Source organism: Amphiura filiformis, chromosome 19, assembly GCF_039555335.1.
Source record: "Amphiura filiformis chromosome 19, Afil_fr2py, whole genome shotgun sequence".
Classification (NCBI taxonomy): domain Eukaryota; kingdom Metazoa; phylum Echinodermata; class Ophiuroidea; order Amphilepidida; family Amphiuridae; genus Amphiura; species Amphiura filiformis.
This window is the reverse complement of record NC_092646.1, coordinates 50,262,981-50,273,953: the sequence shown is the minus strand read 5'-3', so window position 1 is coordinate 50,273,953 and position 10,973 is coordinate 50,262,981. Positions and strand designations below refer to the sequence as shown.

General features: G+C 36.4%; 1 long non-coding RNA gene across 1 annotated transcript in view; it reads left to right on the top strand.

The window, feature by feature from the left end:
* LOC140140746 (uncharacterized) overlaps positions 1 to 10,316 on the top strand; it is a 12,771-nt gene extending 2,455 nt beyond the window's left edge. Inside the window, exon 3 of the long non-coding RNA XR_011857279.1 lies at positions 9,902 to 10,316. This is a non-coding gene — a long non-coding RNA (uncharacterized lncRNA). The remainder of the gene's footprint in view (positions 1 to 9,901) is intronic.
* The last annotated feature ends 657 nt before the right edge of the window (positions 10,317 to 10,973 follow it).

The window sequence follows — 10,973 nt, the reverse complement described above, 5'->3', positions numbered from 1 at the left end:
TGGCCAAATGATTAAGACACAGGTCTGGTAAACCAGAGCTCTTGGGTTCGATTCCCGGACGGGTCACTTTTTCTGCTTTCTCCTTTATTATATGAGATGGTGAACCTGGTAAAATATTATGTTTATTTTTAGAATTGCCGTCGATCATACCACTGTTTTTCCATTAAGGTTTAAATTTTATATTCCACATCAGTCTATAAAATAAAGCAATAAAAATGAAAATCTAAATTTGACAACAACATTGTATGTTAACTTACACACAGTTATAGCTCAACATCACCAGAACTTTTCATTTAAAATATGTTATTAGCTATTATTATGTACAACAATGTTCATTAAAAGAAAAAGCATTGAGCAATATAGGAAAATTAATGCACATTGACAAAAGTCTATAACAAATCCAGAATCAAGGTGATTTTACAAATTGCACAAAACTAATACACATTTAAGGAACATCATATTGTACAGAAGCAAGAAGTCAAGATTAAATTTCTATGACACATAAATAAATCATTTATATGATACTATCAACATGGTTAAAGCAGTATTTAAAATGTTTAACATTTTGGGCAGCTTTTAGATGGTCATCTAGAGCATTCCAAGACACAGCACCCCGGTAACTTAGACTTCTCTTCTTAAAATTTGTGTTAGGTTTAGGAATGCTTAGCACCCGATAGCCACGAAGGTTATATCTCTCATTATTTCTCATATTAAAACGAACACTTAGACAGGGGGCCGTGTCGTTATTCATAATAACGTGTCGTTATTCATAATCATATTCAAGCGAACACTTAGATAGGGTGCCGTGTAATAGATTATTCATAATGGAAGGTTTTTATGAAGTGATTGATGACATGACACCATTGCCTTTCCATAAACAAGATATTCCTGAAAAATTGGTGTCAGTTCAATCGGACACAGTTATTATTATTGTTCAATTCATGTGAGATAACTTTTAATGGAATTACATGTATAGTATTGCAGAATTTGTATTGAAAGGCTGGTTTGCATTCATTTCTTTTTATTTATTTATTTTCTTATTTAACCTTACGGGTTTTCAACTGAAATGTTTATAATTTATCTGGAAATACTAGTAATTACAACATTAAAACATCCACTAAATGAGTAACCCCCCAAAAAAAATTTTTAATTTAATTTAAAAAATATTATAAAATTTATAATAAAAAATAAATAACATTTAAAAAAAAAAGTTAAAAAAATCTCTGATTCACAGTAAAGCTATTTATGCAATTTGATAGATTAAAATTCACAATATGCAATTTGATTAGGGGAAAGCTATTCCAGAGGGAGTATGTAAATTAAATGGAAGAGCCAATGGGTATGTAATTTCACTGGAACAGCCAAATTGATATCGATATCAATATTGAGCGTCACAGATTCGACTTGTCACATGATCGTTAAACCTGTATTAGGTGTCAGTTCTCAATATGCAATTTGATTATGGGGAAAGCTATTCTAATCAGGGAGTATGCAAATTAAATGGAACAGCTATTTCAGAGGGAGTATGTAAATTAAGTGGAATAGCTATTTTGGGGCCATTATTTCAGAGGGAGTATGTAAATTAAATGGAACAGCCAATGATAATGGGTATGTAATTAACTGGAACAGCCTTATATTGATATCAATATATATATTGAGGTCACAGATTCGATTTGTCACATGATTGTCAAACCTGTATTAAAAGGTGCCAGTTCTCAGGAACTGACACAAAAAACACATTAAGTGGGTACTACACCCATTGCATTTTTTTTTGCATTTTGTGAAGAAATGAGAAAAATAATTGGACAAAGTAGTATGCAAAATGAAGGGGCAAATCTCCTCGTTCTATTGGTGGCATCGGTATCAACGTAGCTTACATGCTTTTAAAGTAGATGCCAAAAGGTGGTACATAACCGATGTTTTAAATTCACTTCATTTTGGAAATCTAACGGTCAACAGATTTCGTTAAAATTTTGGATACATATTGCTAACGCATACATATCGCTAACGTCAAAGTAAAACTTTTGTCACAGAATTTACACTTAAAAGCCCTCTTTGGTATGTATAATGTTCATGCACTTTAAATTCTTGATTGCTGATGTTGTGAAACTCTTGTCACAAAAATTACATTTATAACTTTCATTATAAGGCTTCTCTGAAGAATGATTACGTTCATATGTTTTTAAGGTTTGTGACCTTGGCTGAGCATAGGATACGTGTCTATTTGTGCCTATCTTGCTCTGTAGTTCTTTGCTGCATCTCATTACCATTTTTACACACCGTGCACTGTTTCTTTTCCTCTTATATATTTTCAGTTCATCTTGGTATTTCTTCTGTGTGGATGTGTTTCTTTCTTATTTCCATTCTCGTGCCATAACTTCCTCTTTCTTTTTAACAACTTTTGTCTCTTATTTGCACTGTTTTTAGTCTTCTGTATCTTGGGAATAGGTTCACACTGATCACACATCACTGTACTCTTATAGTCATACCAGTAAGGACGAATCCGCATTTCATGATGCCTTGTATGGTACAAGTATCTAAACACATCATTGTAGAATCTTCTGCAGTATTTACATACGTGTGGCATTAGGTAGTCCCATTCACGTGGACGTCTTTTCACCATTGTTCTGTGAAACAAAATCATGTAAACTTGAATATAGGCAGAAGTTAGAACCCTGTATGACCGTGTTAAGTTCTGAGTTATGCAATGTGAACCAAAACAAAGAAACACATCAACTGTGGATCAAACTCATGATTCAAGAGGAAATTGAATGAATAAAATTGAGGTGATATGGCAACAGTGATGACGAAATTTATGGTAAAAATGCAGAAATGAAGCAGAATGGGAACAGAACAAGAAGAGAGGACTAAGAGCAAAGTGTAAAGAATAAAATAAACCTTGCCCTATTTACCAGGTAAATCTAACTGAAGGAATTAAAATGATACAGTTTTAGTTTTCTCAAAATAACTTTCCATGGACTTGGGTGGGTTTTGTATTCAATTGATATTAAAGGGGCATTTCATAATTCCAGTATCCTCTTTTTTGGGTATGGTTCAATAATATATGTTGCGACTGCGAGCTCAGCGAGCAGGAAAATTTGCATATTCAAGCGTTTCTGTACCAATTTCTTAAGCCGTTTTAGAGCATTTTATTTAAAAGGCCTCATGAATGTGTATCAAAAATCGCTTGTCTCCCCTCTCGGCTGGCCAAAAATTACTTGCCACCTTTCGGCACGCCAACAATTTATAACACCCCCTATTACCCTCCCACCAGGGCTCATAATTATTGCACAGCCCCTAAATTGAGGATTCTGTGGGAATGATTGACCCAGATAGGTTTGTAAAATTTTCAGAGTGGAAAGTTTCAACCAATATTCACGGGTCCTTCAAAATTCCAGGAAACTTTCCAAAATTCCCGGAAACTTTCCACCCCTAGACCCAGGTAGCAAATGTAAATGCTCCCTGGCAAATGATCCGTCTTTCACGTGGTAGGACAGCCCAAAAATGGTGATGTTTCATAAAGCTATTGGGCCATTCTTCAGTCATGTGTGTGACATATGTGATTGGACACCACGAATCAGCGGTAAACTCGGCTCCCGGTCAATTTGTTTTATTTCGTGTTTTAGAAAATCGAAATATGTCATAAACTTTAAAATGGTAATATCATTTAACTTTAAATGATATCCAGAAGCGAGGTTTTGGTTTGTTTAACTCTGTTCCTTCAACAAAATTGTACGTTTTTTTTCGGTTGTCTACGTGTGTCTCTTTTTCCACATTTCTGGTAATAAATATCAAACAATCATAATTGGCGGTCATTTCAAATCATCCCCAAGTCATCGAGGTTCAGAATGTTGCCTCATTGTTAATTGTTGGTTATACATCGTAGACAAAATATAATGCTTTGTTATCCACCACTTGAACAGGATTTAGCCAAAGCAAACAAAGACAAGATCTATTTCTATAGAAATGGGTAGAAGCTTATTATCTTCTTCAGCAATAGGATTATTGATTGGTTTTAACAGTGTTTGATAAGATACTTGTCGCACCAAATTGAGATACTTATGAATCTGAACTTCACGCACATTTTACACTGTAACGCAGAATACAATTTGCGAGTTTACGGCTCATTAAGTAGTGTCCAATCACATAGGGGTATTTCACACTCACTCTCCTGTACGTGCGTTATAAATTTTGACAGTTTGATGCTAGAAGTTGGGTCATGTGTGTCTGACATTTGGTTTTGTGTATCTGAATGTCACGCATGTGACCAAACTTTTGTGTGGACAATAACAAGTATTTTATAAAGTTAAGGTTTTTCAAAATGTATGTGTGTCCTATAACCAACTTAAGGGGGAATAATACCTGATTTTCATCAGTACCCTCTTCTTTTTTTTTTGCAAATTTATGAAGTACATAAACATGTTTATCATCTCATGTCCTGAACTTAAAAATATCTCTACCTACAAAGTGTTTTTTAAACCATTTTTTTTCTTTTTTTAAGTAATGTTTGAAATGATAATTGTTCAAAATTGAGAACATGTAAGATTGCGAGATGGGTACTTTAATTGCTTTCGTCCCCTTAAATTGTCTTATCATAATGCGAGCTATAGCCTGCAGGAAATTTTATATAGGCTATTTGAACTAGACGGCGGAACTCAGTCCTCAATGATAGTCAGTAATTTATCTTTTTGTCGTTACATGACTATCATTTGAGGACTGAGTTCTTACCATACATCTTCCGAGGTGCAGTTTCAGACAATAGCTTGGGATCATTGGGGCAGAGGTTATCTTTTGAATTCTTTCATGACCACTGAAGCATAATCAAGCCTGTCAAGGACACTCAGCGTGAATTGAAAGACCATGTCACTCGCCACAAAAAGAATGTAAAAGGTCATACGACACCAATTTGGTGTCTTTCCGCACCTCGAAATATGATGTTTAAAGTCTATAACTGATTTGAACGTGTTCCAAACGTTTTTCTACACCTTTTTTAAGGCGTAATATAGAAACGGTGCCACTGAAATATCTGTCAGGATCTGTGCCCAAAATTGCTTGCCCCCCCCCCCCCCCATTCGACCTTCCAAAAAATCGCTTGACCACCCCTTTCGACATGCCAAAAAATGCTCCCCCCCCCCCTCTGGCCTGCTGAAAAGATCTTTGCCCCCACCCCCCCCCCACCCCTTTCAATTCACCCCCGGTGCCGGTACACATAATTGCACTACATGTACCTCTTTAATTTATAGCATGAAATTGTACTTTATTATTTGGTGGCGTGCGCCCTTAGTTTCAGGCTTACAGACAGATCGTAACCCAATAGACTTAGTGTTAATTTTGTCCACATAACATGCACGATTTGAGGTTTTTTGTGTCGTCATTTGTGTACTTTTCGTGACATTTCAGACTCAGCAGTTTACATTGTAGTTTATGGTAAACACTTACACTTTTGAATTTGCCATTGAACTGTTTGACATCCATTGATCATGATGACACCCAAGGCATATTGCAGGTAAGCTTAAACTAGCCATTTCCATATAAACAAATTAGCATTTCTTTTTCCATTAGCTGTTACTGTCATATACATGTCCCTTTCAATTTTGAACCGAACAACTGCTCAAGGTAAAGCAAGGAAAATTGAATTTACTTCCTGCAATCAATAACCCGCTGATGTTGCTAATGCATTAGGCCAAATAAAATAATAAACATGTTTCACGTTCCCTCCCCCTTCCTTTTTTGAGTTTTCTTCAATTTTATTTTTATTTTTGGAAATTCAGCTATAACTTTTCAAAAAATATGTCTAGGAAGTAGAGATGCTCTCTATAGCCTTGCTAATATACAAGACACACAAGGTTTTGTGATAGTTAGAGCGGACCTATCTCTCAGAACAAGATATAAAACTAGAAGGCTATATATTTGCATAAATACGGCTATACCCGCATGTTATCGGTGTACCCAAACTTACAGTCCTTATTTGCTGAGGCCTTAAAATAAAGAAATTGTATGTGTAAAAAGTGAAAGTCCAAGTCACAAGCTTTAATTGAATGTAGGTTGCACTGTCGTAGCACTTAAAGGAGTATTTCGTGATCCTAGCATCCTCTATTAATGTCATTTTTCATTAGATATCCACGAAAAGAACCTATTCCCAAAATTTCAGTTGATTCCGATCTTGCGTTCGCGAGTTATGCATGATTATGTGTATTACACTGCTCCATAGACAATGCGTTGTAATTGCACCAGAACGAAATTCAAATTTCACGATATCTTTGCTAAACGAATTAATCTGCAAGAAATATTTGGTACATAAACATTATGTAGCCGGAGGTTTCCAGTGATGTAAAAATCTCAACTTTTTTTGAGAAAAGTGGGGGGATGAGGCTGTGGATCACGAAATGCCCTTTTAAAATAAATATATTGTAAAAAGTTCCCTCCCAGGGGAGTCGTCTCTCTTATTCTCCATAGGGTGTTGTTGTCAGTCTCTCTTACTCACAGTGAGGCTATGCAATATGATTCAGGGGAAACTATTCCAGAGGGAGTATGTAAATTAAATGGAACAGCCATTTCAGAGGGAGTATGTAAATTAAATGGAACAGCCTTTTGGGGGCCATTTCAGAGGGAGTATGTAAATTAAATGGAACAGCCAATGGTATGTAATTTAACTGGAACAGCCTTAACGCATCACGCTGGTATTTCCAATTATGATATCATACGATCTGTCTGTTTAGTCCTCCGTGTGTGGGGTGGATGGGTGTGTGGGTGTTAGTAACAATATAATTCTCAGGTGCTATCTGTGTACAAATTCTGAGCCCGGAAGCTGCCTTATTTGATGAGAAACGGCCCGCCCTTTGTTTTAACATTTGGGGCCCTGGGGCCCATAATATTTGACTTATGAGGCCCATGTACATAATTATGTTGAAGTATAATTTCCTAGTGCTATCAGTAGACTCAAGCTTGCCACTGTAGCTACTTTATTTACTGAGTAACGGCCGGCCCTATGTTTTAGCGTTTGGGGCCCTGGGGCCAATATGGGGCTCATATGTACATATAACAATGTAGTTCTCAGGTGCAAACTGTGTACCAACTCTGAGCCATAAAGCTGCTTTATATGATGAGAAACGGCCGGCCCTTTGTTTTAACATTTGGGGCCCTGGGGCCCAATATATATGACTTATGGGGCGCATGTACATATGTTGAAGTATGATGCTCAAGTGCTATCAGTAGACTCATGCTGGGCATTGTAGCTGGTTTATTTACTGAGTAACGACCGGCCCTATGTTTTTTAGCGTTTGGGGCCCTGGTGCCCATATTATGTGACATATGGGGATTATATACATATGACAATATAATACTAAAGACCTATCTGTGTACCAAATCTGAACCCTGTAGCTACTTTATTTGTTGAGAAACGGCCAGCCCTTTGTTTTAAAATTTGGGCCCCTGGGGCCCCAGCCTTGGGCCAAAATGGGCAAAAGGCACATCTACAACTTAGGGCCCATACATATGCCACATATGAACCCTAGTGATCTTGTACTTTTAGAGCTAGGCTTGTCAATCTGTTGCTCCATATTTTAAGGTAAGGAACGTAAACCCAGGATAAGGCCGTCTAAACCACAGATAAGGCGGCTTATCCCTAGATAAGGGATGTAAACCCAAGATAAGGCAGTTTAAACCCCATATAAGAGACATGAACCCCAGATAAGGCGGAAATGACACACTTATGCTTCTGCTCTCATTCAAAAATCACATTTACGCTCTACCAAATGGGAGCCATCTTGGATTTCTGGGCAAAAATGATTTTGTAACGTCAAATTAATGTCAGATTTGGATTTCTAGAGGTCGACTTACCGGAAAAAGTGTCTTTGTACATGATTTTAGGTAATCTGGTTCAAAACTTATTTTTTTCAAGATGGCGCCGGCAGCCACCATCTTGGATTTCTGGGTAAATATGAGTTCGTAATGTCAAGTAATGTCAAATTTGAAATCCTTGTGGTCGACTTATCCAAAAAGTGTCTTTGTACACGATTTTAGGTCCTCTTGTTCAAAACTATTTTTTTCAAGATGGTGCCGGCCACCATCTTGGATTTCTGGGGTGAAAATGATGCCGTAATGTCAAACTAATGTCAGAATCAGAATCCTCGTACTCGACATATCCGAAAAAGTGTCTTTGTGCATGATTATAGGTGCTCTGGTTCCAAAACTTAAATTTTTCAAAATGGTGGCGGCGGCCATTTTGGATTTTGGCCCTCTAGCGAAAAAATGCCGGGATTTTTCGCGAGGGACATGAGTGGCTACTTTTTTCTAAATGGTCCATAGAAGTCGAATCAATCGTCAAACCTTACTTAGCCAGAGAGTGGTCACCAAATTGAACTTTTTCACCTAACTAGAGTCACCAATTAAACTTGGAGGTCAGTGATGGATAAAAATCAATTCAAGCTATGTCCAAAATCTTCTTATAATGTAAGATATTGTGGAAATAACTGGTGAAGTCAGTTTGAGTTACCAGGATGGTGTTTCATGCTATTCAATGTTTGAGCCACAAAGTCATATCTGCATAATATGACACAAAATGTTTGAGCCAAAATGTCTCATCTGACAGATAGTAATGATCGGCTGTGGTTACTTCCGGACTATGATCGCTTTTACATGGTGTTATACTTAAGGGAAGGGTATGAACGTTTGGACAGATTTATTGTGGGACATTAGAGCACATCAGACATATCGAATTTCATTCTGAATATACGAAGAATGTCCTGATGATATCAAATAATTTTGATTTTTTTTTGAAATTCGCAATGTAATAGTAATACACATTTTATGGCAAATCATTAAAAATTGATATTTTTGATATTTAACAGTACTTGAAGTCAACTTTATAAATCTGATGAGTTATACTTGTATGTAGGTGGGATGAAAAGCCGACGATCAATTGAAAATTTTGACCTTTCGTATTGAAGATGTGGATTTTTTTGCCCAAAACACCAACAAAAAATAGCTCTTCTTGGGCAAGAAATCCATATCTTCAATATAAAAAATAAAAGGTCAACATTTTCAATTGATCGTCGGCTTTTCCTCCCAGCTACATACACTTTAAGAATATATCATTAGATTTATAAAATTTATTTCGATGACTGTTATACCGTAAAACCCCGTCATCAGAAGCACACTATATGCTTGTAGACGGGGTTTTACGGTATATCAAAATTTGAAAAATATCAAATTTTAATAATTTGTCATAAAATTTGTATTATATCGTGAATTTCAAAAATGAAAATTATTTGATATCAGAAAGACATGCTTCGTATTCAGAATGCAATTCGATACGTCTGAGGTGCTCTCATGTCCCACAAAAAATACCGTCAAAACGACATAAACGCTCATTCTAGATCCCTTAATCGATTACTAGTAGATTTCGATAGCTTTGTACTCTAGCCTTGAATGCAAAGCTATCAGTGAGCAAATTCGAAGAGGAAAGGAAATAATCCGAAATAATTGGGGTGATTACGTTACTGTTGCGTGCTTGAACCACATTTTGTTCTTTGTTCTCAAAATTACAAAAAAATGACTTAGGCAATTTATAATAGCATAGCAGGCTGACGATATGTTGAAAACTTTATGTAAGAGCTATAGTTTTGGACAAACGTTGTTATCTGGTATTGTGATTTTTATTGAACCATACCCTAAAACAAGGATGCTGGAATCACAAAATGTTTAAAGTTTCAACTGTAAAACATTGGATGGGATATTCTTGTGTTTTTTTTCCCGGATTTCGTTTCCTCTTGAATTGTGAATTTGATCCCCAATTGATGTTTTGGTTCACGATGCAAAACTCAAAGGTCAGTCGGAATTTGACACTGTCATCAGGGTTCGATCTACCCATTCAAATTTACTTATATTTGTTTCATTACAGAACAATGACGAAAAGACGTCCACGTGAGTGGGACTACTTAATGCCCCACGTATGTAAATACTGCAGAAGATTCTACAATGATGTGTTTAGATATTTGTCTCATATAAGGCATCATGAAATGCAGATTCGTCGTTACTGGTATGACTATAAGAGTAGAGTGATGTGAACCTATTCCCAAGATACAGAAGACTAAAAGCAGTGCAAATAAGAGTCAAAAGTTGTTAGAAAGGAAGAGAAAGTTATGGCAGGAGAATAAGGACGGAAATGCATGCACACAGAAAAAACACCAAGTTGGACAGAAGACATACACGAGGAAAAGGAAAAGTGTGCGTGTAAACATATTAAGACACAGAATGGTGATGAAATGCAACAAAGAACTACAGAGCAAGATAGGGAAAAAGAGACACGTATCCTATGCTCAGCAGAATTAAGCAAGTGTCTCCAAGTTCCAGTTGTAAGAAAGTTTCCAAGTCTTGCAGTTTCTCAAAGAAATCATCCACAAGTCAAGGAAGCAGCTGTTCAATGGAGGAAGGAATAAAGACACAAAAGACTTGTCAATTTTGTGCCAAGAGTTTCAGTAGATCTAGTTATGCTAAACAGCATGACAAGCTTCATACCAATATGGGGTTTTTTAAGTGTAAATTTTGTGAAAAATGTTTTACTTTCACAGGTAATTTAAAGACACATGAACGTATTCACACTAAAGAGAAATCTTTTATGTGCTCATTTTGTAGCAAAAGCTTTACACAGTTAGGTAACTTGAAGCAACATGAACGTATTCATACTGGGGAGAAACCTTTCATATGCAAAGTTTGTAGCAAAGGCTTTACATGGTCGCATGACTTAAAAAAGGTCATGAACGTCTTCATACTGGGGAGAAACCTTTTATATGTAAAGTTTGTAGCAAAGGCTTTAAACGGTCGCGTGACTTGAAAGTACATGAACGCATTCATACTGGAGAGAATCCTTTCAAATGTAAATCTTGTAGCAAATGCTTTACACAGTTAGGTAACTTGAAAACACATGAACGTATTCACATTGAAGAGAAGCCTTTCATATGCTCATTTTGTAG